This window comes from Phyllostomus discolor, chromosome 3, assembly GCF_004126475.2.
Source record: "Phyllostomus discolor isolate MPI-MPIP mPhyDis1 chromosome 3, mPhyDis1.pri.v3, whole genome shotgun sequence".
NCBI lineage: Eukaryota > Metazoa > Chordata > Mammalia > Chiroptera > Phyllostomidae > Phyllostomus > Phyllostomus discolor.
Window position 1 is genome coordinate 108,175,875 of NC_040905.2, and position 27,228 is coordinate 108,203,102.

General features: G+C 44.1%; 1 protein-coding gene across 1 annotated transcript in view; it reads right to left on the minus strand.

The window, feature by feature from the left end:
* Positions 1-25,203, minus strand: part of LOC114498673 (4-aminobutyrate aminotransferase, mitochondrial) — an 87,945-nt gene extending 62,742 nt beyond the window's left edge. Inside the window, exon 1 of the mRNA XM_028514799.2 lies at positions 25,066-25,203. The gene's annotated coding sequence lies outside the window, so the exon portion shown is untranslated. The remainder of the gene's footprint in view (positions 1-25,065) is intronic.
* Between the last annotated feature and the right edge of the window lie 2,025 nt (positions 25,204-27,228).

Genomic DNA, 27,228 nt, shown 5'->3' on the forward strand with positions numbered 1-27,228 from the left:
GCGCAGTAATCAGCACGTTAGGGCAATTCAACCTGAACTCTGGGAGCGAGAAACGCCGATCCACAGCCCCCAAGCCGGGGAAGAAAAAGGCCAAAAGAGACTGCAGATCTGTTGACGCTACAAAATGGGAACCTCGCCAAATGAGGAGTAAATATTAGGTAAAAAGTACATGAACTTGCCAACATTTGACCATTAAAAAACATTCCCCATGATTTTATTATGGAAATTTCAAACATGCAGCAAAGTTGAATTGGACAGTGAATACCTGCATATCCACCACTTAGCTTCTGCTGTTAAGCTTTTTACTCTGCTTGCTTTATCACAAATCTATCCCTATTCACTAATTTTAATGTGTTTCAAGTTAAATTACAGATATCAGTACCCTTCCCCCTCAAATACTGCAGCACGTGTAAGATTAAATATTTGATACATTTTGAACAAAAACAGCAATTTCATATGGTTCAATCTAAATAGAGTAAAATCTAGATTTCTGTCTGTCATCTGTCCATCCAACCAGCCATCCAGTCTCTCACTCATCCACCCACCCATCCATCCAAGCATCACTGGGAGATCTCATACACACTCATGGTTTCATCTCCATATCTTCCTTCCATGTCCAGTAGATATTTCCAGCCGGATGTCCTAGATATTAAGCTCAGTATGTTCTCAGCTAAAACCATCACGTTCCCTTCACCACACCTATTCCCTTTCTTGTGTTCAGTATCTCAGTAAACAGAACCACTGTCTCCTCATTTGTCCAAGATGAAAACCCAAGACCCATCCTTGATTCCTTCCTTCCATTACCTTCACTCACCACCACGCCCTGGGATTTTACTTTCACACTGGCTCTTATCTCCTTTGTCTCTCACTTTCGCTCTCTCTCTCTCATGTCCTAGTTCAGGTACCCATTATTTCTTAGTGGGACTGTGCCCCCAGCCTCTTGGCTGATCTCCCTGCTGCAATCTTGCCCTCTCTGTGCTTTCTCCACACTGACTTACTATCATGAAATATCTGGCCATGTTGATGGTGTGGGGGAATTGTTACTTCATACAGTGCTGGTGGGGGCATCAATTTATACAAATATCTTAGAGAACAATTTATCAAAATCTATTAAACTTTAAATGCACTGGCCATTTTTTCTCAGCATAATTCTACTTGAAGGAGTTTGTCTCACTGATATAAACTGAAGGCATTCTAAATGTCCATCAACAGGAATTGGCTGAAAACATGTTGGTTCATCCATAATATAGAATAACATTCATCCAATAAAAAGATTGAGGTAGTACTTTACGTACTGATAGGAGAAAGTGTTTAATGTATTAAATAAAGGAAGTTGCAAAGGAGCTTGTGTGGCACAATGTCTCCTGTGTCCCCAGAAGCTCCTCCCTTCTCTGTTCCAAGTGTCAACACTCGCTCTCCACCAGACTGGGGAACAGAAGAGGCCCAGGAATGCCCTTCTTGCCTTCCAAGTCTCCCTAAATAATACACAGCACAGCATCATCAGGCAAAGTCAGCCCTGAGGCTGCTGGCTTATACTAGGTGCTAGTCTTCTCTCTTGTTCAGGGCATGACTGCAGAAGCTGTCTAACTAGAGGGTGGAGCAAAAACTGAAACACACCTTGGAGGCAGACAAATTTTAAGGGAACACAATAAGGCTGATTCTAGGTCCTGCTCAGACGCTGAAGGTCTCCTGTGCTTCAGTCTCCCTAGTTCTATAAGGGGCCGACAATACCTCCCAGATTCATTTTGAAGGTCAAATGTGGCAATAGAGGAGAAAACAGCAAGCCAAAGTCACCTTGCTAAACAAATGAGCTATTGTTATTAATTCATCTTCTGGATCTGCTCAGCCCACTTCTGAATACTAAACACCCTTAGTGCATGTGACAAAAGCTACAACCTTCTTTTTCACCTGAGCACCTATTTTGTGCCTGTGACTGAGCTAATATGTAATATCATTTAAGCCTCAAAACAATCCTTTTGTTGTAAAGAATTGAGGTCCCATTTTATAGATGAGAAAGCTGAGGTACAGTTGCCAAAACTTCCCTAGTGCCATAGAGAGAGAGGTTACCCAAGTAACCCCCAAACTTTCTGATTGCAAAGTCCCTGCTTTTCCCATTTCTTATTCATTCCTGCTTTTTAAATCAGACCTTTCATCCAGTGCTGTCAAAAGGTATGTAAATGAGAGTTACGTATGCAATTAAAATTTTTTTAGTGGCCACGTTAATAAAAGGGAGCAGATGAAATGAATGTTAGTTGTATGTGTGACTTAGCCTGGTATATCTAAATATCATTTCAACATGTAATCACTATAAAAACTAGATAATAAGATTTTACATTTTTTGTCGTACTACATCGTCAAAATTCAGTATGTATTTTATGTTTAAAGCATATTTTAGTGCTCAGTAGCCATATGCGGTTTATTGGAGAATGCAGCTTAGGTGGTACTGATATATACCTGGAATGGGTCTAAACCTTAATGATATGGGCCACCGTTTAGTGAGCACTTGCTATGTTTCTGGTCCTGTTCTAACTGTTCCACATATATTAACTCCATCTATTTGCATGACCTTAGGAAGTAGGTTCTCTTATGAGCTATGAAAAAGAAAAATGAAGCTCAGGTAGTTCTGGCAACGTGCCCAAGATCATATTGTTAATTACCTGAGGAGCTGGAGTTTGAACTGAAGTTCATCCAGAAACCTGTACCCTCATGCAGCCACACTAAAGCCAGATATCCTATTACAACATGTTGGTCTCATGGGTCTGTAAATATTAAGCTCCAGAGAAAAGAATTTGACTGGTGGTACTTAATTTTAAACAATCTGATTAATCAATACATAAGATCAAATAAGCATTAGTTAAAAAGTATGCAACACATGCAGAACTTCGTAACAGTGTGGGACCTCAAGAATTGATAATAAACCAGGTGATAAATGAATTTCCCCACTGGCATGCCCCCTCTTGTCTGGGTGGGATATGAATGAGGGACACAGTGGCTTCATTGTTTCATGGGATCCATGTGGAAAGGCCAACTGGTTCCACCTCTCTCCTCCTACTTAGACCAAATGCCACTGCTGATTTTAATTAGGATATGTGTGTACTGGCTAAATCCTACTGGGGATAGAGGTACTCTTGATTTTATGACTGGTTCTGAGATGATCCTGTTCAAAGCCCAAAAGATGCATGATCTGGGGTTGCCAGCATCCCTAACTCCTGGCAAGGGTGCCTCAGAGTTCAGTCCAGCCAGCTTTTTATTCCTATAATTGTGGTTGCTGCTTCAGAAATGCAAGCTTTTCCCTCGCCTCTTGCAAACTGGCATAAAAGTCAACCACATGTTAGTGCTGACTTCTTGAACATGACCAGCATTACCTGGTTATCAGCTAGAGGATGAAACCAGAGAAGGGAGATACAAAGGGAGCTGTAATCTGCCTCTAAAATATGTTTCTAATTTGTCTGCTTCTCTCCCTCATTTCCATTAGCTACTCTAGACCAACACAGTCATCTTCCTGCTTCTACCTCCTTAGCTTGTCACTCTTCAGGTCAAAGTTGGTTCCCTGTCTTCCACTAGGCCTCTGAGATGCTGCTCAAGTATGCCTACCTCCTCATGCATCCTAACTTACGTCGTGCCACTCTGTCCCTTGCTTACTCTCTCTGGCCACGGTGGCCTCTGATTCCTGGAAAGCACGAAACTCCGTGGCCTCAGGGCCTTAGCACTGGCCATTCTTGCTGCCTGGACTGCTTCGTTCATCCTCCTTGGCCAACACCTATGAGTCCCTCAGGTCTCAAACAGTTCATATTATCTCTTTAGAGAAGCTTCTTTGAACCTCGTGGAAATACATTTGTCCTGCTATAATTTCTAATAGCCCCCTGGTTGTTTCTTTCCACAGTTTGCACTTACACACTTATTTGTGTGCATATCTTCCGAATTCAGGCCTTCCACGCTGTTCCTCATTCCCCAGAGATGTAGTGTCCCAGCACACAGCACAGTGCCTGGCGCACATGATGGGCACACTCAGTATTTGGGGGTGAATTCCTACTATTCCCATTTTACAGATGAGAGAACTGAGGGCTTGGCAGAGAAGACACTTCCCGAAATGACACAACAATAAAAAAACAATTACTGACATCCTGTTGTGTGCAAAGTCCGAACCAGAAGGATCTAGAGGCTTTACTGAGAAATGTGAGCAATTCACCAGCACACAGTTATTCTCAAGAAATTGCACCATTTGCCACAAGAACTATGAATCCTGCCTTCTCTCTAAAGTGCTTTGTGAAACTGACCACGTGTGTTAGGTGTGAAGTCAATTTCCTCTCTTTGAAATGAGACCCAGAAGATGGAGGCATAGGTAGATAAACTTTACCTCCTTGCGCAAGCAAAAGAAGGACAACAACAAATTTAGAAATAAAAAAGAACCAGAACTGCTAGAAAATAGAACTGTATGGAAAACCAACAACCAAGGATTTAAAGTAGAAACATTCATGCAGACTGGTAGGAGGGGCAGAGATGGGCAGCAGGGGTGGAGAGGACGCATGGCAAGGTGGCAGCTGGCAGACCAGGCAGTCCCACATTTGCATGCAGATAAAGTGGGAGAAACAACCAGGGTGCGAGACAAACTGTGAAACCCAGGGTTCCAGAGCAGGGAAATAAAGCCTCAAAACCTCTGACTATAAAAATCTGTGGGGGTTGCAGCAGCAGGAGAAACTCCCAAACTCACATGAGAGTTCTTTGGAGAGACTCACAGGGTCCTAGAATGTACATAAATCCATCCACCCAGAATCAGCACCAGAAGGGCCCAATTGGCTTGTGGGTAGTGGAGGAAGTGACTAAAAGCTGGCAGAGAGCCAAGCAAGGGGCACTGTTCCCTCTCTGACCCCTCCCCCACACACAGCACCACAACGCAGTGACATTGGTTGCCCTGCCCTGGTGAATATCTAAGGCTCCATCCCTTACAATGTGATGGGTCTGCCGAGACAAAGAAATATGGCTCAAATGAAAGAATATGTCAAAGCTCCAAAAACAGAACTGAGTGATGAAGAGATAGTCAACCCATCAGGTGCAGAGTTCAAAACCCTGATGATCAGGATGTTCACTGAAGTGGTTGAGCAAGATCACAAAATAGAGGAAAAAGCGAAGGCTATGCAAAGTGAAACAAAGCAAAATATACAGGGAATCAACAGTGACAGGAAGGAAACCATTACTCAAATCAACAATTTGAGGCAGAAGGAAGAAATAAATATTCGACCAGAACAGAATGAAGAAATAAGAATTCAGAAAAAATGAGAAGAGGCTTAGGGACCTCCAGGACAACTTTAAATGTCCTAACATCTGGATCATAGGGGTGCCAGAAGGAAAAGATGAAGAGCAAGAAACTACAAACTTATTTGAAAAAAATCATGAAGGAGAACTTCCTCAACCTGACACAGGAAATAGACTTCCACAAAGTCCAGGAAGCTCAGAGAGTCCCAAACAAGTTGGACTTAAGGAAGCACACACCAAGGCACATCATAATTACATTACCCAAGACGAAAGATAAGGAGAGAATTTTTAAAGCAGCAAGAGAAAAGGAGACAGTTACCTACAAAGGAGTTCCCATTAGACTATCAGCTGATTTCTCAAAAGAAACCTTGCAGGCAAGAAGGGGCTGGAAAGAAGTATTCAAAGTCATGAAAGGCAAGGACCTACATCCAAGATTACTCTATCCAGCAAAGCTATCATTTAGAATGGAAGGGCAGATGAAGTACTTTCCAGATAAGGTCAAGTTAAAGGAGTTCATCATCACCAAGCCCTTACTATATAAAATGTTAAATGGATTTATCTAAGAAAAAGAAGATCAAAACTATGAGCAGTAAAATGACAAAAACTCACAACTATCAATAACAAAAACAAATACAAACTAAGCAAACTAGAAGAAGAAGAGAATCACAGAAATGGAGATCACACAGAGGGTTATCAACAGGGAGGGGGAGGTGGGAGAATGGGGGAAGAGGTACAGAGAATAAGAAGCATAACTGGTAGGTAGAAAATAGACGAGGGGGGTTAAGAAGAGTATGGGAAATGGAGAAGCCAAAGAACTTATATGTATGACTGATGGACATGAACTAAGGTTGGGGGGGGGATGCTGGTAGGTGGGGGCCTGCAGGGCAGAGGGGAATAAAGGAGAGAAAAAAAAATGGGACAACTGCAATACATAATCAATGAAATGTATTTAAAAAATAAATAAAACACAGATTTCCAGGAAAAAAAAAACAAAGAAATGAGACCTAGAAAGTAAACCCAACGAGCCAACCAGGAGTCATGTTACTTACATTTCTGCTCTCAGATCTGGGAGTTAGAACATCACCCCTGGCTCCCTCTCCAAACAGATACCACTGGAGTCAATATGGGCCCACCCCTTTTGGAAAACGAGGTAGCCACAGGGAATCAAGAGATATTAAGTATTTGAACTCCAAATAATTCCACCTCCAGGAATTTAGCTAATGCAAGTAATCCTAAATAAAGAACAGTTCTGTGCTCAGAGATGCTCAGAGCCGTGTCATTTAGAAGAGTGGATGACTGAGAACAACATAAACAACCAACAGTTGAGGATCATTTAAATAAGTTGTAACAACTTACTCATTTATTAAAAATGATTTTAAAAGGCAAGAAAATGATTTTTGAAGCCACTAAAGAGCCAAAAAAGGCTACAAAATGTTATAGGCAGTCTGGCTATAATTTTGTAGAAACACAAAAACAAAACCATAAAGCAATACATGAAAAAGGAAGGCTGGAAAGAAATGTATTTTCTGTTCAACACTGTTTTATCTTGGACATGGGGCTATGGGGTAGAAGTCTACTTTTCCCTAACTTTTTGTATTTTGTGAATCATCGCTAATGACCTGTGTTATTAATTTATTAAAATGTTTGGAGGGAAGAAGTGTCTCACATAATATCAGGTGACCAATGAACATGAGTTAGAACTGCATGGATCCACTTATATGGAGATGTTTTCAATAAATGCTGTAAATGTATTTTCTTTCTCTTTATAATGATTTTCATAGTAACATTTTCTCTAGCTTCCTTTATTGTAAGTTATATAATGCATATAACATAGACAATATGTGTTAATTGACTGTTTATGTTACAAGTAAGGCTTCTGGTCAAAAGTAGGTAGTTAAGGTTTTCGGGTAGCCAAAAGTTAAACTCAGATTTTTGACCTCAAGGGGGTTGGTGCTCCCAACCCCCATGTTGTTCAAGGGTCAACTGTACAGAGAGGAACTGACAGGGAGTGAGTGCAACCTCAGTCGATGGCAGCAGAATGTGTCTAGACATTTAATTATAGGAAAACAATTATTGAATGACTCGACATGGCATTAAGAGAGAGCCCAGAGGCACTTGAAAATTGATCTGCATTCAGTTTGGTTTCCGAAGGTGTGCAAGAGGAGATGAACTTCCAAATGGATTACTGAAAAAGGACATTAGTGTTCTGGTATGGAAGCAGGTCAAATTGGATTTCAATCCCCAGCAGGAAATACTTAAAAGTTGAAAGTAGGTCAAATAGGGAGTTTAGTGCATTTGTAGTCAACAAGGGGAAACTTCTTGACTTATCCTGCGCCAGTGGAGGAAAGGGAAGCTTGGAGTTAGGAAGTCCGAGATTTTTGAAAGGCCAGGAGAGAGGACATTCTGAGGCTTTGCTGCTCTGGGAATTCAAATTCTAGGCCAGGGGTCTGCAAACTATGGTCAGCTGCCTGGTTTTGTAAGTGAAGCCGAATTGGAACACAGGTGCACTTGCTCATTTATGGCTGCTTTGGCTGCCTTTAGGTGCTGCAATGGACTACTTGAGTACCTGTGACAGAAATTGCATAAACTGCAATGTCAACAATGTTAACCATCTGGCCCTTTAAAGAAAATGTGTGCTGAACTTTGATCTGGGTGTTGCATGCCTTGAAACCACAGGTCAGTCCTCTCTTGCTTTAACAAGCTGGTGATCCATGTCACTCTATTTCCAGAGGAGTTGAGTTTTTTTGAGAAAGGGTATGTGTATACGCTGGTCTGGCAGAGCCACCTTCAGTATCCGACACTGTCTCCTTTTCCTGAGGACCCTGGCAACACTTGGAGACGGGTATTTCTCCAGGGCCAGCAATTACAGACTACCTAGTTTTTCTGTATCTACCAATATGTATTAAGACTTTCCCCTTGGAATTATATTGCTTTTTAACAGAAAAGTTTTACATCACCAGTCTCTCTAGGAAGCAGTATTATTTTCTGTAATTAGAAGGTCCCCTCCAAAATAACACAATGACAACTGAGCTGTGTTGGTCAGCTCTACCTGAATTCTGGCGTCTGCACAAGGCTGAGCCACTCCACCCTCCCAGATGCTCTCTCATGCATCTCATTTAAGCCATCAGTAAATCCTGTTGGCTCCTTTTTAAAAAAACCCTCACCTGAGGATATGTTTTTATTGATTTTACAGAGAGAGGAAGTTGGAGGGAGGGATGGAGAGGGAGAGAGAGAGAGAGAGAGAGAAAGAGAAAGAAAGAGGAAGGAAGGAAGGAAGGAAGGAAGGAAAGAAGGAAGGAAGGAAGGAAGGAAGGAAGGAAGGAAGGAAGGAAGGAAGGAAGGAAGGAAGGAAGGAAGAGAGAAAGAAAGAAAGAAGTGAGAAACATCGATCAGTTATCTCCTATATGTGCCCTGTTTGGGGTTCGACCCTGCAACCTTTTGGTACATGGGACAAGGCTCCAACCAACTGAACCACCTGGCCAGGGCCTGTTGGTTCCTCTTTTGAAACAGATCCAGAATCTGCCCACGTCTCCCTCCTACACAACTGCTACTCCTACCCAAACCCTCTCCAGGGCTCTCACTGTGGCCTTCTAGCCAACCCTGCCCTCCTCATTTTTCTGAAGTCTGCATGTAACCAGCACAGGAGTCAGAGTGAACCACTGTAAAAGTCAGGTCAGATCACATCAATCCTCCCTCTGCTGAAGCCCTCCTGTTGTTCCCATCCCAGGGAAAATGCCAAAGCCATCGCTGTGGTCCCCAGGAAGCCTTGGACGACACCACCTCTCTGTCCTTGTCCCCTCTCTTCTCTGCCCACCCTTCCTTCTGCTCTGCTGCAGCCACACTGGCCCTTTGCTGCTCCTAAAATGTGCCAGGTAAGCCCACCTCAAAAGCTTTGCTCTTGCCCTTTCCACTAGTCAGAAATCTCTTCCCCAGAGACCCATGTGTGTCTCCATTCCTGTCTCCTGAGGTGTGATTTTAAATTGTATCCTGCCCTTCCTGTCCCCTTCTCCTTCTCTGCTTAACGTGTGTCACCTGTTTTGCTAACCCTAAAAAGTTGTCTGTCTTCCCCACATCCACAGAATTTGAGCTCCATAAATACAGAGCTTTGTGACTATTTTGGTCATTGAGATATGTGAAATGACGCAGCAACAGTTATTACTCTAATCTTACTAAGGGAAAACTGAGGCACAGACAAAATGAGAGAGAAATGACCAGATCAGGCAGAGCCTGAAAAATCAGAGAAGGTGCATGGTTGGACTAGATCAGCTCTGGCATTCCTCCCGGCCTAGGCTCTGAGAAGCTGTGCACTGATTGTCCACTCCCCTGGTCCACTGCCCTGCCCAAGGAATGAAAGGCAATTGAGTTGGTGTCTCAGGGGCAACCTGCTCCATTCAGTTAGCACTGATAACCACTCTGTGTCTCTCTGCTCAACAAGAGTAGTATTCTTTTTTTTTAATTGATTTTAGGGTTTTAGAGAGAGAAGATGGGGGGAGAGGAGGGAGGGAGGGGAGAGAGAGAGAGAGAGAGAGAGAGAGAGAGAGAGAGAGAGAGAGAGAGAGAGAAATTTGTTGTTCCACTTATTTTGCATCAGCTGATTCTTGAATGTGCCCTGACCGGGATTGAACCTGCAGTTTAGCATATCAAGATGATGCTCTAACCAACTAAACTACCTGGCCTGGGCAAGGGTACTATTCTTTTTGAGACTTAGCATCATGCCATCATGCTATCACAGGGAAGACTTCTTCTCATTTTGCAGATGAGAACACCAAGGTAAAGAAAGCTGAAGGGAACTCTGGTGGGTCAGGCTTTATCTACGCTCACTTTGTGCTGATTTCCAGACATCACTGATAGTATTAAACATCTTGTGATGCCATGGTGGTGTCCTTTTGCAGATGGAGAAACCGAGACTAAGGGAGGTTACAAAAAACTCACCCATATTTTTGCAGCCAGTGTCTGTCTCGTTGCCTAGCTTTTCTGTAGAATCATAAGCATGGTGCTAAGGGGTGATTCTACAGAGGCAGACAAATGCAATCTTTGCAATCATTCGGCTCCTGCAGAAAATGAAGACTACAGCAAGGCACCAGCCTCTTGTCACAGCCAGTATGAACTATCTGCCTCATTTCGGCCTCTCAACAGAAATCTCTGAGGAGTTTTCTTCCCTCCCACAATGCCAACTCAAGTGGGGAGATGATCTTATAGACTCAGCAAATTCCCCCTAAAACCATGTGGCATCAACATGCCACTCTTCTTTCCAAGGGACTTCCTTAAGCAAAGCTGGGACTCTTCATTTCACAGACTTGGAACAAAAAACTGAGCTGACAGAAACACAGGCACTGGCCAGATGAGGATGGATCCAGCGTCCCCTGTACCGGCAGCTCACGTCCAATGCTTGGGGTCGCTGGCCCAGCGGCTCCCATGGAACATGGCTTGCTGGGTGCTGTGTTCATGTGACACATTGTGAATGGGGAGGTCAGGGGAGGGCAATCTGTGGGTGGAGAAGGGGCACAGAGTATGCTCCCCGAACTGGAACTCAGGTGTTAGGATGTGGTGGCCTGCTGGAGTCTTTTTCCTTCTGCTTCCTTCTCTGCCTGAGAGCTCCTGCCTGGACACAGCTGGAAGCCAGACTTTCCCCATTCCACCTGAATATAAGACCCTCTTAGCAAAACAACAGGGGTAAGCAGGAGTCTCAAGTTTAAAACTTTCAGAGCTGGGTAAAAACCTTGGAGATCTCATGTAACCTCCCCATGCAACAGAGTGAAATATCAAGGCCCAGAGAGGGAAAGCAAAGTGTCTGATGTCCGACTGGAGGCTCTTGGCAAGAAACAGGGCTCCATTTCCTTTTTTTTTTCTCTCTTTTTGTGAAGGGGCTCCATTTCTTGAGGGTATACTATGAGCCGTGAAAACCAAAATCTCACAACAAATTCTGCAGGGCGTGTTCTATTATCATACCCATTCTCCACATGGCGCACAATACATTTTTATTGACTTGTTAGTACAAGAGTTGATCGGTACAGTCTCTTTAGAGGACAATCTGGCATGTTCTATCACTTTTGAGGCTTAGTGGTTTTGATAATGCTGTGTGGGGACAAAGATAAACACACAGATGGAACAAAAGAGAGATTAGAAAAACAGACCTACATTTACATGGGCACCTGATTTCTGACAAAGTGGCAGTGATATTAAGTCAACTGGATTATCTACCTGGAGAGAAAAATTAGTCATGATCCTACCTAATCCAATACATAAGAATCAAACCCCAGGTGGGTTATAGAGATAAATCTGGAGGCAAAACATGAAAGCTTCTAGGAGATAATAGAGGGGGCAATGTGAATGACATTGGATTTCTGAAATAGAACACAAGAAGCATTAACCATAAAAGATAAAACAATGAACTATATAAAAATTAAAAATTCCAATATTCTAAAGTCACCATTGAAAATAAAAATCACATATAAAGTAGAATATAATTGCAAAACACATAACTGGTAAAGGGTTCATTATCCAGCATGATAAAACTCCCACAAAGCAATAAAAAAAAATAGACAACTCAAAAGAAAAATGGATAAGAGGTGGAAATAGGCACTTGATAAAACAGGAAAACCACATGACCAATAAATTTATAGAAAAGATGATCAAAATCAGTAAGTAGAGAAATTCTAAACACTACCACATACCCCCCAAATGGCTAAAATGATAAAATGCATTAAGAAGTCAAGGTACTGGAGCTGGAGAGGATGCAGAGCACCTGGAACTCTTGTACCCACCGCTGGTGGACTCTAAATTGGGCAGCTCCTACTTTATTCTAGAATGTTCATGGCACCACTACAGACAGAGCTCAGACATATTGCAGGTTCAGTTCCAGACCACCACCAAAGAGCAAATATTGAAAGTGAGGCACATGAATTTTTGGGTTTCTGAGTGCAAATAAAAGTTATGTTTATACTATACTATAGTTTATTAAGCGCGTGATAGCATTAAGTCTAAAAAAAAAACAGTGTACATATCTTAATTAACAAGTACTTCATTGCTAAAAATGCTAACCATCATCTGACCCTTCAGTGAGTCATAATCTTTTTACAGGTGGAGGGTCTTGCCTCAATATTGATGGCTGCTGACTGACCAGCACTGTGGTTGCTGAAGCCTGGGGTGCTGTGGCAATTTCGTAAAATAAGATGACGATGAAGTCTGCTGCATTGATTACTCTTCCTTTCACAATTTCTTTGTAGCATGTGATGCTGTTTGATAGCATTTTACCCACAGCAGAACTTTCAAAATTGGAGTCAATCCTGTTGCTGCTTCATTAATTAAGCTTATGTCATATTCCAAATCCTTTGCTGCCTCACCTTGCACATTTATGTTATGGGGATGGTTTCCTTCCTTAAACCTCATGCACCAACCCCTGTAGGCTTCAAACTTTCCTTCTGCAGCCTCCTCACCTCTCCCAGCTTTCACAGAATAGAAGACAGTTAGGGCCTTGCTCTGGATTAGGCTTTGGTTTAATGGAATGTTGTGGCTGGTTTCATCCTCTATCCAGACCACTGAAACTTTCTCCATCTCAGCAATAACATTTGCTTCCTTATCATTTGTGTGTTCACTGGAGTAGCAAGTTTAATTTCCTCCAAGACTTTTCCTTTGCATTCACAACGTGGCTATTTGGCTCAGGAGGCCTAGCTGTCAGCCTGTCTCAGCTTTCAACATGCCTTCCTCACTAGGCTTAATCATTTCTAGCTTTTGACTTAAAAGTGAGAGTTATGTGACTCTTCTTTCTCTTGAACACTTTGAGCCCATTGTAGGGTTGTTAAGTGGCCTAATTTCAATACTGTTGTATCTCAGAGAATAGAGAGTCCAGAGAGGAGGGGGGGGCAGTCCATGGAGCAATCAGAACACACACAACATTTATCAATTAAGTTTGCTGTCTAGATGGGTGCAGTTTGTGGTACCCCAAAGCAATTGCAGTAGTAACATCAAAGATCTCTAATCATGGATCACCATAAAAGATATATCAATAATGAAAAAGTCTGAAATATTGCAAGGATTATCAAAATGTGGCACAGAGGCATGAAGTGAGCAAATGCTGTTGAAAAATGGCGACAGTAGACTTGCTCAATGCAGGGTTCCCACAAACCTTCAATTTAAGAAAAAACACAATGTCTGTGAATTGTAATATAGTGAAGCACAATAAAATGAGGTATGCCTGTATTTATAATTGCCTTGCTATGGATTGAACTGTTTCTTCCAAATTTGTATGCTGAAGCCCTAACCAGCAATGCAATGGCTTTTGGAGATGAAGCTTTTGGAAGGTAATTAGGCTTCAATGAGGTCAAGAGGGTGGAGCCCTCATGACAGGATTAGTGCCCTTATGAGAAGTGGAAGGGACTCCAGAGTGCTCTTTCTGCCACATGAGGACACAGCAAGAAGGCAGCCATGTACAAGCCAGGAAGAGAGAGCCCTCACCAGACCTCAACTGTGCTGGCATCCTGATCTCAGACTTCCAGCTGTCAGGACAGTGAGAAATAAATTTCTGTTATTTAAGCCACCCAGTCTATGGTATTTTGTCATGGCAGCATGAGCAGACTGAGACAAACTGCAAACTGCACACAACCCAAAAGCAGTGGAGTCCATAAATAAATTATAGCCTGTTCATGTTATGAATTACTAGGCAACAATGAAAATGAATGGACCAAGCTACAGTCAGGGAACAACGTGGATAAACTGCAGCAATGTTACAGTCTGCAAAGGAGGTAGACACAAAAGAACACAGTGGAATAACAAACAAGCGAATTGAACAGGTAATGACGAATGCATCCTTAGGTAGTACACTTGTAGCTAATTGTAAGGAAGAGCAAGCAAGGATCTCTGTGAGAGATGACAGGTGATGTGGAGACGGGGTAACAATTACGAAGGGCACATGGAGCCTGCTACTTTTGGTTCTCCTTCTTGACCTTGTTGGCAATTACATGACTATTAGCTTCGCAAAAAAAACCACTGAGCTGTTCTTTTTTGTTTTGTGTTTATTTCTGTATGCGTGCTATATCTTATAAGAAAATGGTTTACAGAAAGAATTTGGAAAAATACTCATATACCTTCTGATGTAGCAATTCCTCTTCTAGGAATAAATGCTATAGAAATATTTGGACATGTGTGAAATTACTATATACATGGTCCATTTATGCTTCCTTTGTGATGGCAAAACATTGGAGACAACCCAGAAACCCATCAAGAGGGGACTGCACCATTTAGATAAATAAGTGTCCTATACAATGGAATACTCTGTAGCCATGAAAAGGGATAAGAAAAGATCTCTGTGATATATTTATAATAAAAAACAAAGCACCAAACCATGACCATTTTTAAAATACAGAGCTGCTTGTAGGGAGCAGAAGGGTCCAGGAGGTGGGGATAGTAAAGGAAAATTTCTTTTTTCTGTAAACAGAGTTATAACACAGTAATTACAAACCACAGTTTGTTTTACCATGTACTACACCACCTATTTGGGAAATAATTGCTGTTAAAAAGCAGAATAACCATGTACATACAGACCAGGTGAAAGGCATGGATGGGAAGGAGGAGGGATTCCAACCTCTGGCACGTGGAGGTCCCCAGTGAAACTTGCATTCAAAGAATTGGGTTCAGACTTGGTTCAAGTCTAGCTTCTGGCTCTTCCTACCCCTGTGATGTTGGCCAAACAACTCAAAACGCCCTGATTCTGTGTCCTCATCTACAGAAGAACTTTCCCTCCTGGGTTGCTGAGAGCACCAAATGAGATAATCCTCACAGAGTCCAGCAGTCAGCAGGTAGAAAGCATTCGACCCCATTCCCTCTTGTTATCCAATCTAACAACCACCAGTATGATGTTTCCATTTCATAGATGAGAAAACTGAGGTCCAGAAGTCCCTGTCTTAGGACACTTCTGAAGCCAGCAATATATCTGCTTCCTAACACTGGCTTTTCCTTGACCCCATAGGAGTGTCTAAGAGACTGACCCAAACCCAGGCCCACAGCAGGTCCACAGGGTTGGATCTGATCAATTCCTGCAAATGAGTTGTTGGTGGGCGGCTGCTGGAAGGAAGTGCTTTAGACTTCTTACACCTACCACTGGTTTTATTCAGCATTTTTAACCTTGCTTTCTCATCTGCTGTGGCAGCTGCTCCTCCCAAACTCCCCTGTTATAGTAAAAGGATAAGACAATATTATTTCCATTGATGAGTAAACTGAGCCCAGGCAAGGCAGTTATCTTTTCTGAGTCTCCATTTCCCACCTTGCAATCTGATCAGTCTTTTCTCCAGGGCTGCTATGAGCAATGGATGAGCAAATGCACAAATGCCCCTCAAACAGCACCCACTGAATGCTCGGCAAACAGGAGCTGCCATTTTTTAAGGGCCGTTGTCATTAGGGCAGGTGGAGCCTGAGTTGAAACTCCATCCAGGGTCTTTGGAATGTCTCCTCTTGCCCTATAGCTTATCAGTTACCCTGACAGCCCACCTCTGGAGCCCACCTGGACCTGTCCCCAGGTCAGATGTCCATGGTCTTCTGTGTGTGGTTCTTCTCTGAGCCCTGCTCTCAGCCCCTGGGAAAACCGTGCACTTGGGCTGGGGCAGGGTGCCAGCATACACATCCGCATGCAGGCAGCAATTTTCACAAATGCTCCATGATGTGCTCATTTCCAGCCTGTCCCCAGAACTCAGCCTGAAAAGCCAGCAGAGAGCTATTTACAGCTCTGGGCAAGAAGAGGGAGGCAAGCCCTGTCTCCACAAGTCCAGCCTAGGTGGTGGCTTGCTCTTTTGGCTACTGTAAGAGGCTGTTCAATCACTTTGCCCCAAAGGAGCTTAGAGGTCCTAAAAGCTTTTGCTCAAAGGCCAGTGATGCATCCCAGGGATTGCCAGGTTCCCACATGAACCCCATTCAAAGGCAAGTGGAAGAAGGTGTTCCTGGGTTCCCACCAACAGCTGCCAATGGATTCTAAACACTTAGAAGGAAGAAGGAACACAAGAGGCCTGCCAAAACTAGAGGCAGCTCTAGCCTCTCTGACATTGCTCTAGGTCAGGGCTGGCAAACTATGGTGGTGATAGTGAGGAAATATCTGGCCCCAGCTTGTTTTTTTGTAAATAAAGTTTTATTAGAACACAGATGTGCTCATTCATTCACATGGTCCATGGCTGCCATCATAGTACAGACAGCTGAATACTTGCAATAGTTTGCCTAGCCCTAGTCTAGGTGAAGCTCCCACCATCTCATTTTTTAACAGGCTATTTTGCCTGAGCCTCCCATAGTCAGTCCATTCTCCACCCAGCTTCCGGAAGGATCTTTCTCAAGTGCTAATCACATCAGGTCACCTCTTTGTTTAAAATCCTCCCATGATTCCTCATTGGTCTCGGGGTCAAGTCTGAAAGAATTATTATGGGTCACCTGGCTGTCCAAGATCTGGCCCTCCTGCAGCTTCCTTTCTCCTCATTCGCCCACCCTGTGCTCCAGCTAACACCTCTTCCATGCTCTGAACATTGGTTTTATAGAAAAAAGTGAGTCTCAATGAAAAAGTATGCATTGTCTACATACAGTGCAAATGTTCACGTTATCCTTAAGCTATTTTCCCAAGTCTTTGTAATTTGTAGCACACTGATGGGCAAGTTCCATCTTGTCCAACCACTGTTTGCCTCCATTTGCCACTCAGTTCAACATTCTTTTACTCTATAGATAATTATGCTTTATTTGAATTTTCCTTTAAATCAGTGATGACATCTGCCCAGTTCTCTCATTGAATGAGTTTCATAAAATCATTAACAAGTGTCCATTTTTCTAATTGTATAGGAGTCATGATTTTACCCTTTTTTTCCCTGAAGATTTTAACAGTTTTCCAAGAAGTCTCTGAGCCTCTCTGTCATGTTCTCTCTGTTGATATCTTCCCTGTCTTTTCTGCCTTTTTCTTCAGAAAGTTCTTCCCCAGCATCCCCATGGACAGAGCATGTAACCTCTTTCTTCTCTCAGCTGGTACTTCTATTCCCTTCCCTCCCCTGAGGGACTCATCTCATTGAAAGGCACTTGTTTATGGGCCTGCCCCCTGTTCCCCACAGCTAGCCTAGAAGATCCTCTGGTGTAATAGCTGGGTCTCTCTCCCTCTCTCTCTTTTTCCCTCTCTCCCTCTCTCTCTCTCTCTCACACACACACACACACACACACACACACACACACCCTACCTCTAGTACTGTACAGGACACATAGAAGTTGTGCAATAAATGGACATAGCCATTAAAGAATGAATGAATGTCAGATGTTTACACTGCCCACCTATGGAAGCTACCAGGAATGAGACCTTGTATTCCTTGTTCATATGATGCCAGCATCCAGTGTCTACTAAATACCCGATAAACAGTTGTGGAAAAACTGAAAAACAATAAGAATACCACTTCAGTTCTTGTTTTTGGCCAACTTTTAGGTCATCTCCCTTTCCTCCACTTTTTAAAAAGAAATCCTCATCTAAGGATATGTTTATTGATTTTAGAGAGAAAGGAAGGACAAGGGAGAGATGGAGACAAAGAGAAACATCAATCAGTTGCCTCCCAAACGTGCCCCAACTGGGGATCTGGGGATCGAATCCCCAACCTTGGTATGTGCACTGACTGCAGATTGAAACATGCAACCTTTTGGTGTATAGAATGATGCTCTGACCAACTAACCCACCTGGTCAGGGCCTTCTTCCACCTTTGAAGAGCAAACATGGAAGCTTCAGAATGCTACCCTCCCACTCCATATTTTCATGTATCACCACTGTGGTTTTCAACCCCATAGAATACTGCTCGCAACTGCGGAATGGATGGCAGTCTCATTCTGCTTTGTGGTCCTTGTACAACCTTGAGCAAGGCACTGCTCCCATGGACCCCTATTTTCCCTTGGGTCAAACAACGTCAGTTCAGACACCCCAAGAGATAAAATATATCAGGCAAAAATATGAATGGCCAGTAATGTCCTGAAGATGTTCCAGCCCAGATACCATTCACATTGTCACTGATGCTGTCAGTCTAACTCTGCCAAGTTACACAGGGTTAGCTCTCATAGTGAGGGTATAGAGATGTCCTAGAAGAGGTTTCTCAAACTTGAATATGCACACAAATTCCCTCCGGGATATTATTAAAATGTAGATTTACATTCTTAGGCAGAAGGGTGGGGTGGGCAAGAGTCTGTATTTCTAACCAGCTCCCAGAGGATGTGATTCTGCTGGTCACTGGACCACACTTCTAGTAGCAAGATGCTAGAACACCTTTGAAAAGTTCTCAGTGTGGCCAAGGGACAGATTTCCAGTATGCTGCCAGCAGTTCAAGGCCATAAATATTAGCGTTGGCAGTTAAGGCTATGGGACATCAAAGGATGAACACCTGAGGTTGGTGAGGTGGCGGAAGTATGGTGCAGGTTCTCAAAGGACATGGAAAATGGGTGGGAGTATTGTGCCAGGCCGGTGATACTACTGAAGCACAAATTCTGGTGACAAGGACCATCAATCTGTGTTTTAACACACCCTCTAGGTGATTCTGATGCTAAAGCTTATGAACCATTGTACTAGGTGGAAAGAGGGGGATGACTATTCCAGCTGGAAGACTAGTGTTTTCATTTCTCATAGTAGAGTTTCAGGCACATGTCCAGACCCTGTAAATGACATTCATTTATTCATCCATCCATTCACACCCTCACCCCTAAGTTTACCCAGCCAACAAAGGGGTTGTGCCCATCCTACAATTCATCTTCCACCCATCCAACATTCAACAAATATGTCCTGGATGCCCACTATGTGCTCTCTGAGACACGAGACATATGACTGAAATTGTCAGTATACACAGCTCTCTTAGCCTCTAAACCAGTAATTCTCAACCAGGAGCAATTTTGCTCTCCAGGAGAATTTGGCAATGTCTGGAGACATTTTTGGTTGTTGCAAACGGAGAGGAAGTATACTACTGGCATCTGGTGGGTAGAGGTCAGGGATGCTGCTGAACATTCTGTAGTGCACAGGAGAGTCCCCAAAGCAATGTCAATAGTGTTGAGGTTGAGAAACTTTGCTCTAGACTGTGAGCCCACAGGAGCTGAACAAATATCTAAATACAAGAGGAAATGGCAACACAAAAATACCTTTAAGTATATATAAAACTCTTGCAGCTCAACAAAATGACAAACAACTCAATTCAAAAAGGGCCAAAGGTCTTGAAAAGACATTTGTCCGGAGAAGACATACAAATGGCCAACAACCACATGAAAAGCTGCTCACCATCCTTAGTCATCATGCAGATATGCAAATCCAAACTACAATGAGATACCATTTTGCACCTGCTAGAATGGAAATAAGAGTAGTAATAATAATAATACAGAAGTGGTAGCAAAGATGTAAAAAAATTGGGAACCTCCACACATTGCTGGTGAGAATGCAAAATGGTATAGTTTGGCATTTCCCCCCAAAATTAAGCCAAGAATTACCATATGGCCCAACAGTTCCACTGCTGGGCATTTACCCAAAAATGTTGAAAACAGGTCTTCAACCCAGAACTTGTACATGCATATTCATAGCAGCCTTAGTCATAATAGCTAAAAATTGGAAACAACCCAAATGTCCATCAGCTGACGAATGGATAAACGAATTGGTCTATCCATACAAAAGAATACTATTTAGCTATAAAAAGGAACAAAGTACTGACACATGTTACAACACGGAGAAGCCTGACATAATAGGCCATATATGCATGACTCCTTTTATGTGAAATATTCAGAATAGGCAAATGCATCTAGTCAGAAAGCAGATGAGTGGTTGTTAGCGGTAGGGGGAGGAGGAAGTGCCTGCTTAATGGGTATGTTTTCCCTTCGGGGTGATAAAGAAGCTCTGGATCTAAAGGGTGCTGATGGCTGCATAATATTGCGAATGTACTAAATGTCACTGAATTGCACACTTTAAAATGATTAAAATGGTTAATTTTACGCTATGTGTATTTTATCATCATAAAAAAAGTACATTTATGCACATACTAAATGCTCATTGAGTCTCTACTGTGTACCAGGAGCTGTGTTATGCACTTGGACCGAGGACTAAACGAGACTGGTGTGATCTCTACCCTCCAGGAATTACAGAAAGGGAGAAAAACCAGCTCACAGTCCTGGACCCAAAGAAGCCTTGGGTGTGGGTGACAGGAGTCCAGAGGAGGAGAGATGGGTCTCCGGACTTTGGGTGGGGAGGATCAGGGAGATGTGCTATAAAAGAGAATGAGGGACAGCTCTTGAAGGAGGAAAATTTGCCCTTGGAGAATTGATCTTATTATCTAAGGAATGTGTGGTTAGAGGCTGCCTCAGGCCATCCTGTCCCCTGAGATGGGTGAGACAGTTGAATGCATGGTGTGCCTAGAAAAGCAAGGACAGCTGTACACAAGGGAGGAGGGAAGAGAGCAGGTTACTCTCAGAACCTTGTCCCCTGGACTTTCTGCCGGGCAACAGTGTGGACTGGGGGTTGTTGATTCAGTCAGCTGTCACTCACGAGGATTTTGCCCTCAGCCTCAGGCCTCCTGGCTAGGGGGCAGGCAAGCAGAAAGAAGGGGAGGGCCAGGACTCATTACCTAAGCAGAACTGTGTACTGGATGTTTGATCAGTTTCAGTTAGTCTTCCTAATAACCCGATGAGATAGGTTCTATGACTGCCCCTCCCTCTCCTCCTTTTTAAAAACAAAATTTTCTAGTATTCTCTTCACAAAGATGGGGAAATGAGACACTGAGAGGTAAAGTGGCCGTGGCCTGATGCCCCCATGCTGGTGGAAGCCCAGTTCCATTCCAGTCAGTCTGACCAAAAGATCCACTGGGATGCTGGTGGAACTCCCCGAAGCTCCACCAATGGAGATGAGGCCTCAGAGTCCTGGCTCCTGGCTCCAGACTTGCAGAAAGCTCACAGGCCTGAGTTTCAGCCACTAGAAGCTTCCAGCTTGACCACAAACCTGGAGAGAAGGACTGGTGTATGCAGGTCTTTGGACCATATCCATCACCAGACACTGTGGGTAGAGGCAGCTGAGAGAGGCACAGCCTGGGGTTTGGGACTCGGGCTGGAGTTCCACTGCTGTAGTTCCTAGCTGAGGGGCCCCAAGCAAGTCTCCACCTCTGTGGGCTCTGCTTTGTTCTTTTTTAGTGACTGGGAAGCTGGCTAGAGTATTCTTTTTCTTCTTCCTCCATTAATATTTTCTTAAATGTATAGGTCATTTTCATCCTCCTCACTTCCCTAACTACCTATTTTTATATTATTTACATACATTATTTTTCCAAAAAATGGGATTACACTTTATATATTGATCCTATGACTTAATCATTTTCATGATATAATAAAGTTTTGGGGAACTTTCCAGGTCAGGAATGCAGACCTACCTCATTCTTCTAAAGAGACGTTCGTTTTCCCATGTGACTGCACTGTAATATAGCCCCTTCCCTCGTTGACATTTAAAAAACCCTGCAGTCTTGTGTTTCTCTGTGTGTGTGCATGTGTGAGCATTCCTACAGAAGATTCCCAAAAGTGACATGGCTGTACCAAAGGGAATGGATTTTAAATTTTGAAAGAGACTGCCAAATGATCTTCTGAAGATGGCTCCAGAAGTAGGTTACTTGTAAAACTGTTTTAAAGTGAGCATGCCTGTTCCTTTGATCCCTAGCAGTATAGGAAGTGACGCCCTTAGGAAGTCATTTAACCACTGTGAGCTTTAGTTTGCTTATCTGTGAAGTGGGAAACCTAGAGTAATACACATGAAAGTAATCTGGTGTGGCAAAGTCCTGTTTAAAATTGTCTTTAGCATTGGGAAGCTCAGGGCTGAGCGTCATCTGCTTGCCCTGCTTCCATGCAAGAAGCAGGATGAGGAAGCCTAAGCAAGGAGGATGCTGTCTTATATCAAGTGTCAATTCTGTGCAAGGCACATATATTAGACCAGTGGTCCTCAATGGGTATGGGGGAAATGACTTTGCCTCCCAGGGCAATGTCATCAGGCAATGCTCGGAGACAGTTCCATTGCCAAAACTAGAGGTGGTTGCAACTGGCATCTAATGGGTTGATGGCAGGAAGGATGCTGAGAATCCTATAGTGCATAGGACAACTCCACAACACAGGACTATCCAGTCGCACAGTGTCTACAGTGCCAACAATGAGAAACTATGCTCTTGACCTGCCTCTAATCTGATGCCTGCCTTACTGAGTACCAAGTACACTAGAACTCAGAGAGGTGAATGACTTGCCCAAGGCCCCCCAGCCAGCAGTAGCCAGGAGTTGACTTTTGGCCCCATCTGACTTAGGGTCTGTAGTCTGTTCTATATACTGCACTGTCTCTCTGGGCAGATGTCATTCTTGTCTCCAAGTGCCAGCTGACTTTTCACTGGCTTGGACCCTGGCAGATTATCTACAGGGCAGGTTTAAGTTTTACCTAAAAGCCCAACCTCCCTACCATTTTAGAGGTTGTATGACTTTGGGCTTGTAGTCATAATCATTGTTTCCATTTATTGCATGCTATATACACTTTATGAAGATTAACTCATTTTACCCTGATAAGGTCCCTCTTGCTGTAAACATTCACCTTCGCACCATGAACTGGGCTGCTGTTCTACACTGGAGTATGACAGGCTAGAGTCGCACCTCGTATCCTCCATCCAATGCCTCAGGAAAAGAAGCTGTGCTCTGAGCAGGGATGGGAGATTGCTGCAGGGAACTCAGAGCCAAAGAGGATGTCCAGGGACCAAGAGGGAAGAAGCCCTGGATGAAGGGGATGTAACTTCCTCAGACCCTGTCTGTAGTTCCTAGAGCAAACCTACATATGCAACTGAGGGTCCAGCAGGAATCTTGGCTCCAGCGTATTGCAACCAATCTTATTTGCTGACCTGGGTCTATTTGGATCTTGGCAAGCCTAAATTTGGCAGTGGGATCAATAAAAATAGCACACAGGGTGCATAGTGAAGTGAAAACTCACAGGAATGGATTCTACAAGGTGGCCTGTTGGGGATGGTGCTGAGCTCCGGCTCTGCCCCTTCCTAGCTGTGTGACATTGGCAGTGCCTCAGCACCTCCTCTGACAAGTGTGGACAGCAGCACCCAGTGGTCCGGGTTGTAAATGTGAAAACTGGAGGTAGTGTCCAGGACCCTGGAACCCCACAAACCCTGGAGAGGCCATGACCAGCTTTGCCACCCACTGGCTGGGTGACCTTGAGCAAGTCTCTTCCCCCTTCATGCATCTGTTTGCTTAACTGTCACAGGAAGGGGCAGGTTCTTGATCCAGAAGCCCTTTGAGGTCTCAGGGCTCCAGAACTGGGCCATTTCTCTCTCCCCAGGGCTGACCTCTTTGGGCACCCAGGACACACATTTCTCCATACTCCAGGCTGCAGGGGCAGCTCCAAAGAGCAAGGCAGAGCTCCTTGCCTTTCTCTTCCCAGTCCCCACAATCTGGCCCACTGGAGAAGAGATGCTGCCAGTATCCTGTCCCTTAGACAGCTTCATCAAAGCAGTGAAGCCAACACTATCTCCAGCCCAGTGGATAGTTCCCGCAGCCTCCATCTCCCTTGATCAAGCACCTAGGGAATTCCACTGGACAATACCCAAGGAGCTTGGGTGGGGGGGGGGGGCAGCCCCAGGGAGCAAACTGGGGCTCTTCTCTCAGCATGGACACCCCCTTCTCCAGGAGAGGAGTTAAGACTGCCTCTGGGGAGGATATTCTGAACACCTTTTGGTGTGTGTGGGCGAGTTAGGTGTTGGGGAGACGGGGTGTTGGAGTCCCTGCTAGTTCTGCTGTCTTAGAGGTCATCTCTGCTGTCAGAGTTTGGAGGCTCCTAGAAGAGTCTCTACACTCAGGATCCCAGTTTTAAGGGCTTCAGTCACTAGGCCTTCTTATTAACCCTCTTTTTCTAGTCTTATCTCTGGCTAGCATGAGGAAAGGTGGATGGAATTAAGTGGAGCAGTGAGGTGTGTCGGTACAGCTGGGGTTAGGTGAGGTGGGGAGGGGTGGGTATGCGGTGTTAATGGGATGGGGTTTGCGAAAAGGGTTAGATAGAGGTGGAGTGACATGGGGTGACTTGGTCTGGATCCAGACCCTTGCCTTGTTTCTGAGTATAAAAGCCCCTCATTGCACATCTTTACTGGAGGAAGAGGAGAAATCCCCCAAACACCTTTAGTGGTGGTGTCTGAGGCAACCATGTCCTTCTTATGAGTGGGGAGGGGGTCTTGAAAGGTTGGGGCAGGAAATCGCCTCTAAAGGCAAATACCAGAGTCTAGTTTCTGAGGGGGGGGGGGTGATGCAGAGAGATCCATATTGGGTTTGAGGGTGACATGCAGAGTCTCTGCCCTGGGAGGTTCTTGTCTTAAGAAGAGGCTTATTTCACAGGATATCTGGGAGCCTCCATTTTCCATAGAACACACTGTTACCTATGTGCTTAGAAGACCCCATTATTCAGAAGGGTGGGTGGAAAGAAATTCAAACTTAGTTTTTAGGAAGGGGGAAGTGACATGTGTCTGCAAAGAGATGAGAGGGCCCTAGATACCTGGGGAAGCTGGACCCCACTTTGCGGGGCACATTTCATTCCAAGGGGTAAATTAGGGAGACCTCATCTCTAGAGCCCAGGGTCAAGAGGAGGAGCCCATTTCTGAAGAAAAAAAGGACACGGTTTGCTCTCTGGAAGGTGAGAGACTTCTTTTTGGGGGAGAGGACCACCGTCTCACGGGAGTGAGGGCCATGCTTCAGAGAGATGCCGGGTTTCTGCTCCCTGGGGGCAGGGCCGAAGGACTCAATCTCGACTCCCCCGCAGAAGGGCCCGCCCCGCACAACCCAGCGCCTCGCCCTTACCTCCAGGCCCCAGCTCTGCTGTGCGGACTCCGATCTGCGGGGCCCCGATTTGCGGGATCTGCACCCTGCGTTCCGGCTGCGCCGGGTCTCTGCCCCACTTCCCCCAGCGACTCGCGGGCCTCCCTGGTTCCGCCGAGTCGCACCGGCCAATCAGCGCTTCTTGCCCCGGCCCTCGCTCGCGCTTAGCCAATGACTGTGCCCGCCATGGGCCACCACCCCCGGGGGGGAGGAGGAAGGTGGGGCGAGGGTAGAGTCCGATCTCGAGGGGCGCAGGAGCCGGGGGGCCTTGAAGAGGGACCGCGAGGGCCGGGAGCAATGCTTGGAGCAGTGGAAGAAGTGGCCGAAGAGCCCCATCAAGCCGGAGGGGAGTCTATCTGATGGGGGGTGGGGGTGGGGGGTGGGAACCCGTATTTAAAAGGGGGACGGCTCTATTGATTGATTTAATTACCTCTTGTCCCTTTTTCTGGACCCTTGGGACTGCAGGTGAATGTAGATAACCCAATTACACTTGGCAGCCCAGGACCCAGGCTCTGGAACCCTAAAGTCAGAATCAGACAAGGTCTCGTATGAAAAGGAGGGAAAGAGTATCATTCCTTTCCCCTCTCTACCTCCCAGTGCTTGAGCTTATGCCTCTCTATCTCTGCTCAGCCCTCCGAGCTGCTATTCACTAACCACTTCTTGGCCCACCAGCTCCAGAAGGCAAATAGCTTGTGCGTTGTGGGTGCAAAGTAAAGAGCACTGGGCTAGGAGTCTATGGTCAGTTCTGCAAGATGTAGGACAGGTCACTGCATCTCCCTGATTCTCAATTTTCTAAATAGAAATGGAAACAACAGTGATAGTACCTCCTTCATGGGTGTAAATGAGATTGGAGATGTGATAAGGTGCTTTATTAAAAATTAAGAAGCTGTGTGAAAACTAGTTAATAGTCAAGTGTAAATGACTGATACCTGTAGCTTTCTATAGGTATCTGGAAAAATGATACATTCATTCAGTGGTAAAATCAAAGACAAAATATTGCCCATCAGAACAACATGAGATCCCCAAGTGCTCATAATAAATGGTTGAATGGAGATTCCAGACCTCAAAAGGCCAAGAAAGAGCACTGTTTGGTTTTCCCCACGCAGTTTCATCAGGTAACTATTTAGTCTACTTGAATCTTGCAAAACCCTGAGGCACCTCCCCCTTCCTGCCTTTCAGAAATCCAGGCTGCCTTATGTCTGATTAGATAGGGAGGACTGTAGTCCTAGGAATTAACAGTTTAAGATAAATATAATGCAATCAAATAAATAAAAACTTTCAATAAACCATGTGTACCCTAGTGTGGTCTGTGACTGTAGAGAACAGAAACAATAACAATAAACAATTCAAAGAAATAGAAAATATAATTAATCTAGAGTTCTGCTGAAACTGAGAGAACTTTGACAATTTCTTTGGCTTGTTAATTTTATCATGTTGCTTGCAGAACTTTATGAGGCCAAGGCTATAAATCTAGCAATTTTTCTGTTATACCCCAAGGGGTATCCAAACTTTTCTTATCTCTGGCTAGCATGAGGAAAGGTGGATGGAATTAGGTGTCTCTGGGCCACACTGGAAGAAGAGGAGTTGTCTTAGGCCACACAATACACAAACACTAACGAAAGCTGATAAGCAAAAAAGGAGTTTTAAGTAAATTTACAATTTTGAATTGGGCCACATTCATAGCCATTCTGGGTCGTATGAGGCCCACGGGCTGTGCGTTAGACACTCCTGAAGATACAAAGACAATCCCTTTTACTGCCCAAGACCCACCCAAAGAAGTCAAATGGTCAATAAACACAGAAGGAAATGAAGTTGTAAAAGAAAGCCAAGTGAAAGTGATGAAAAAATTTCATTTACCAAAGTGGTCTCATTTTTATTACTGTGATTACTATTTGTGCAATTTAAAGGAAGTATACAATTTCATAAATTGCTGATGAGAGTACAAATGATCAAAGCTTTTCTGGAGAAAAACTAGGTATTCTATTTAAAAAAAGTTTTTAAATGAACTTACCCTTTCACCTAGTAATTAAACCTCTACAAATCTACCCTAAAACAATAAATGGTACAAAAGTTTAGTAAAAAAGTGGTTTACTATCATTTTGTTTATTGTAGCAGAAGAACTGGAAACAAATGTACAATAACAGG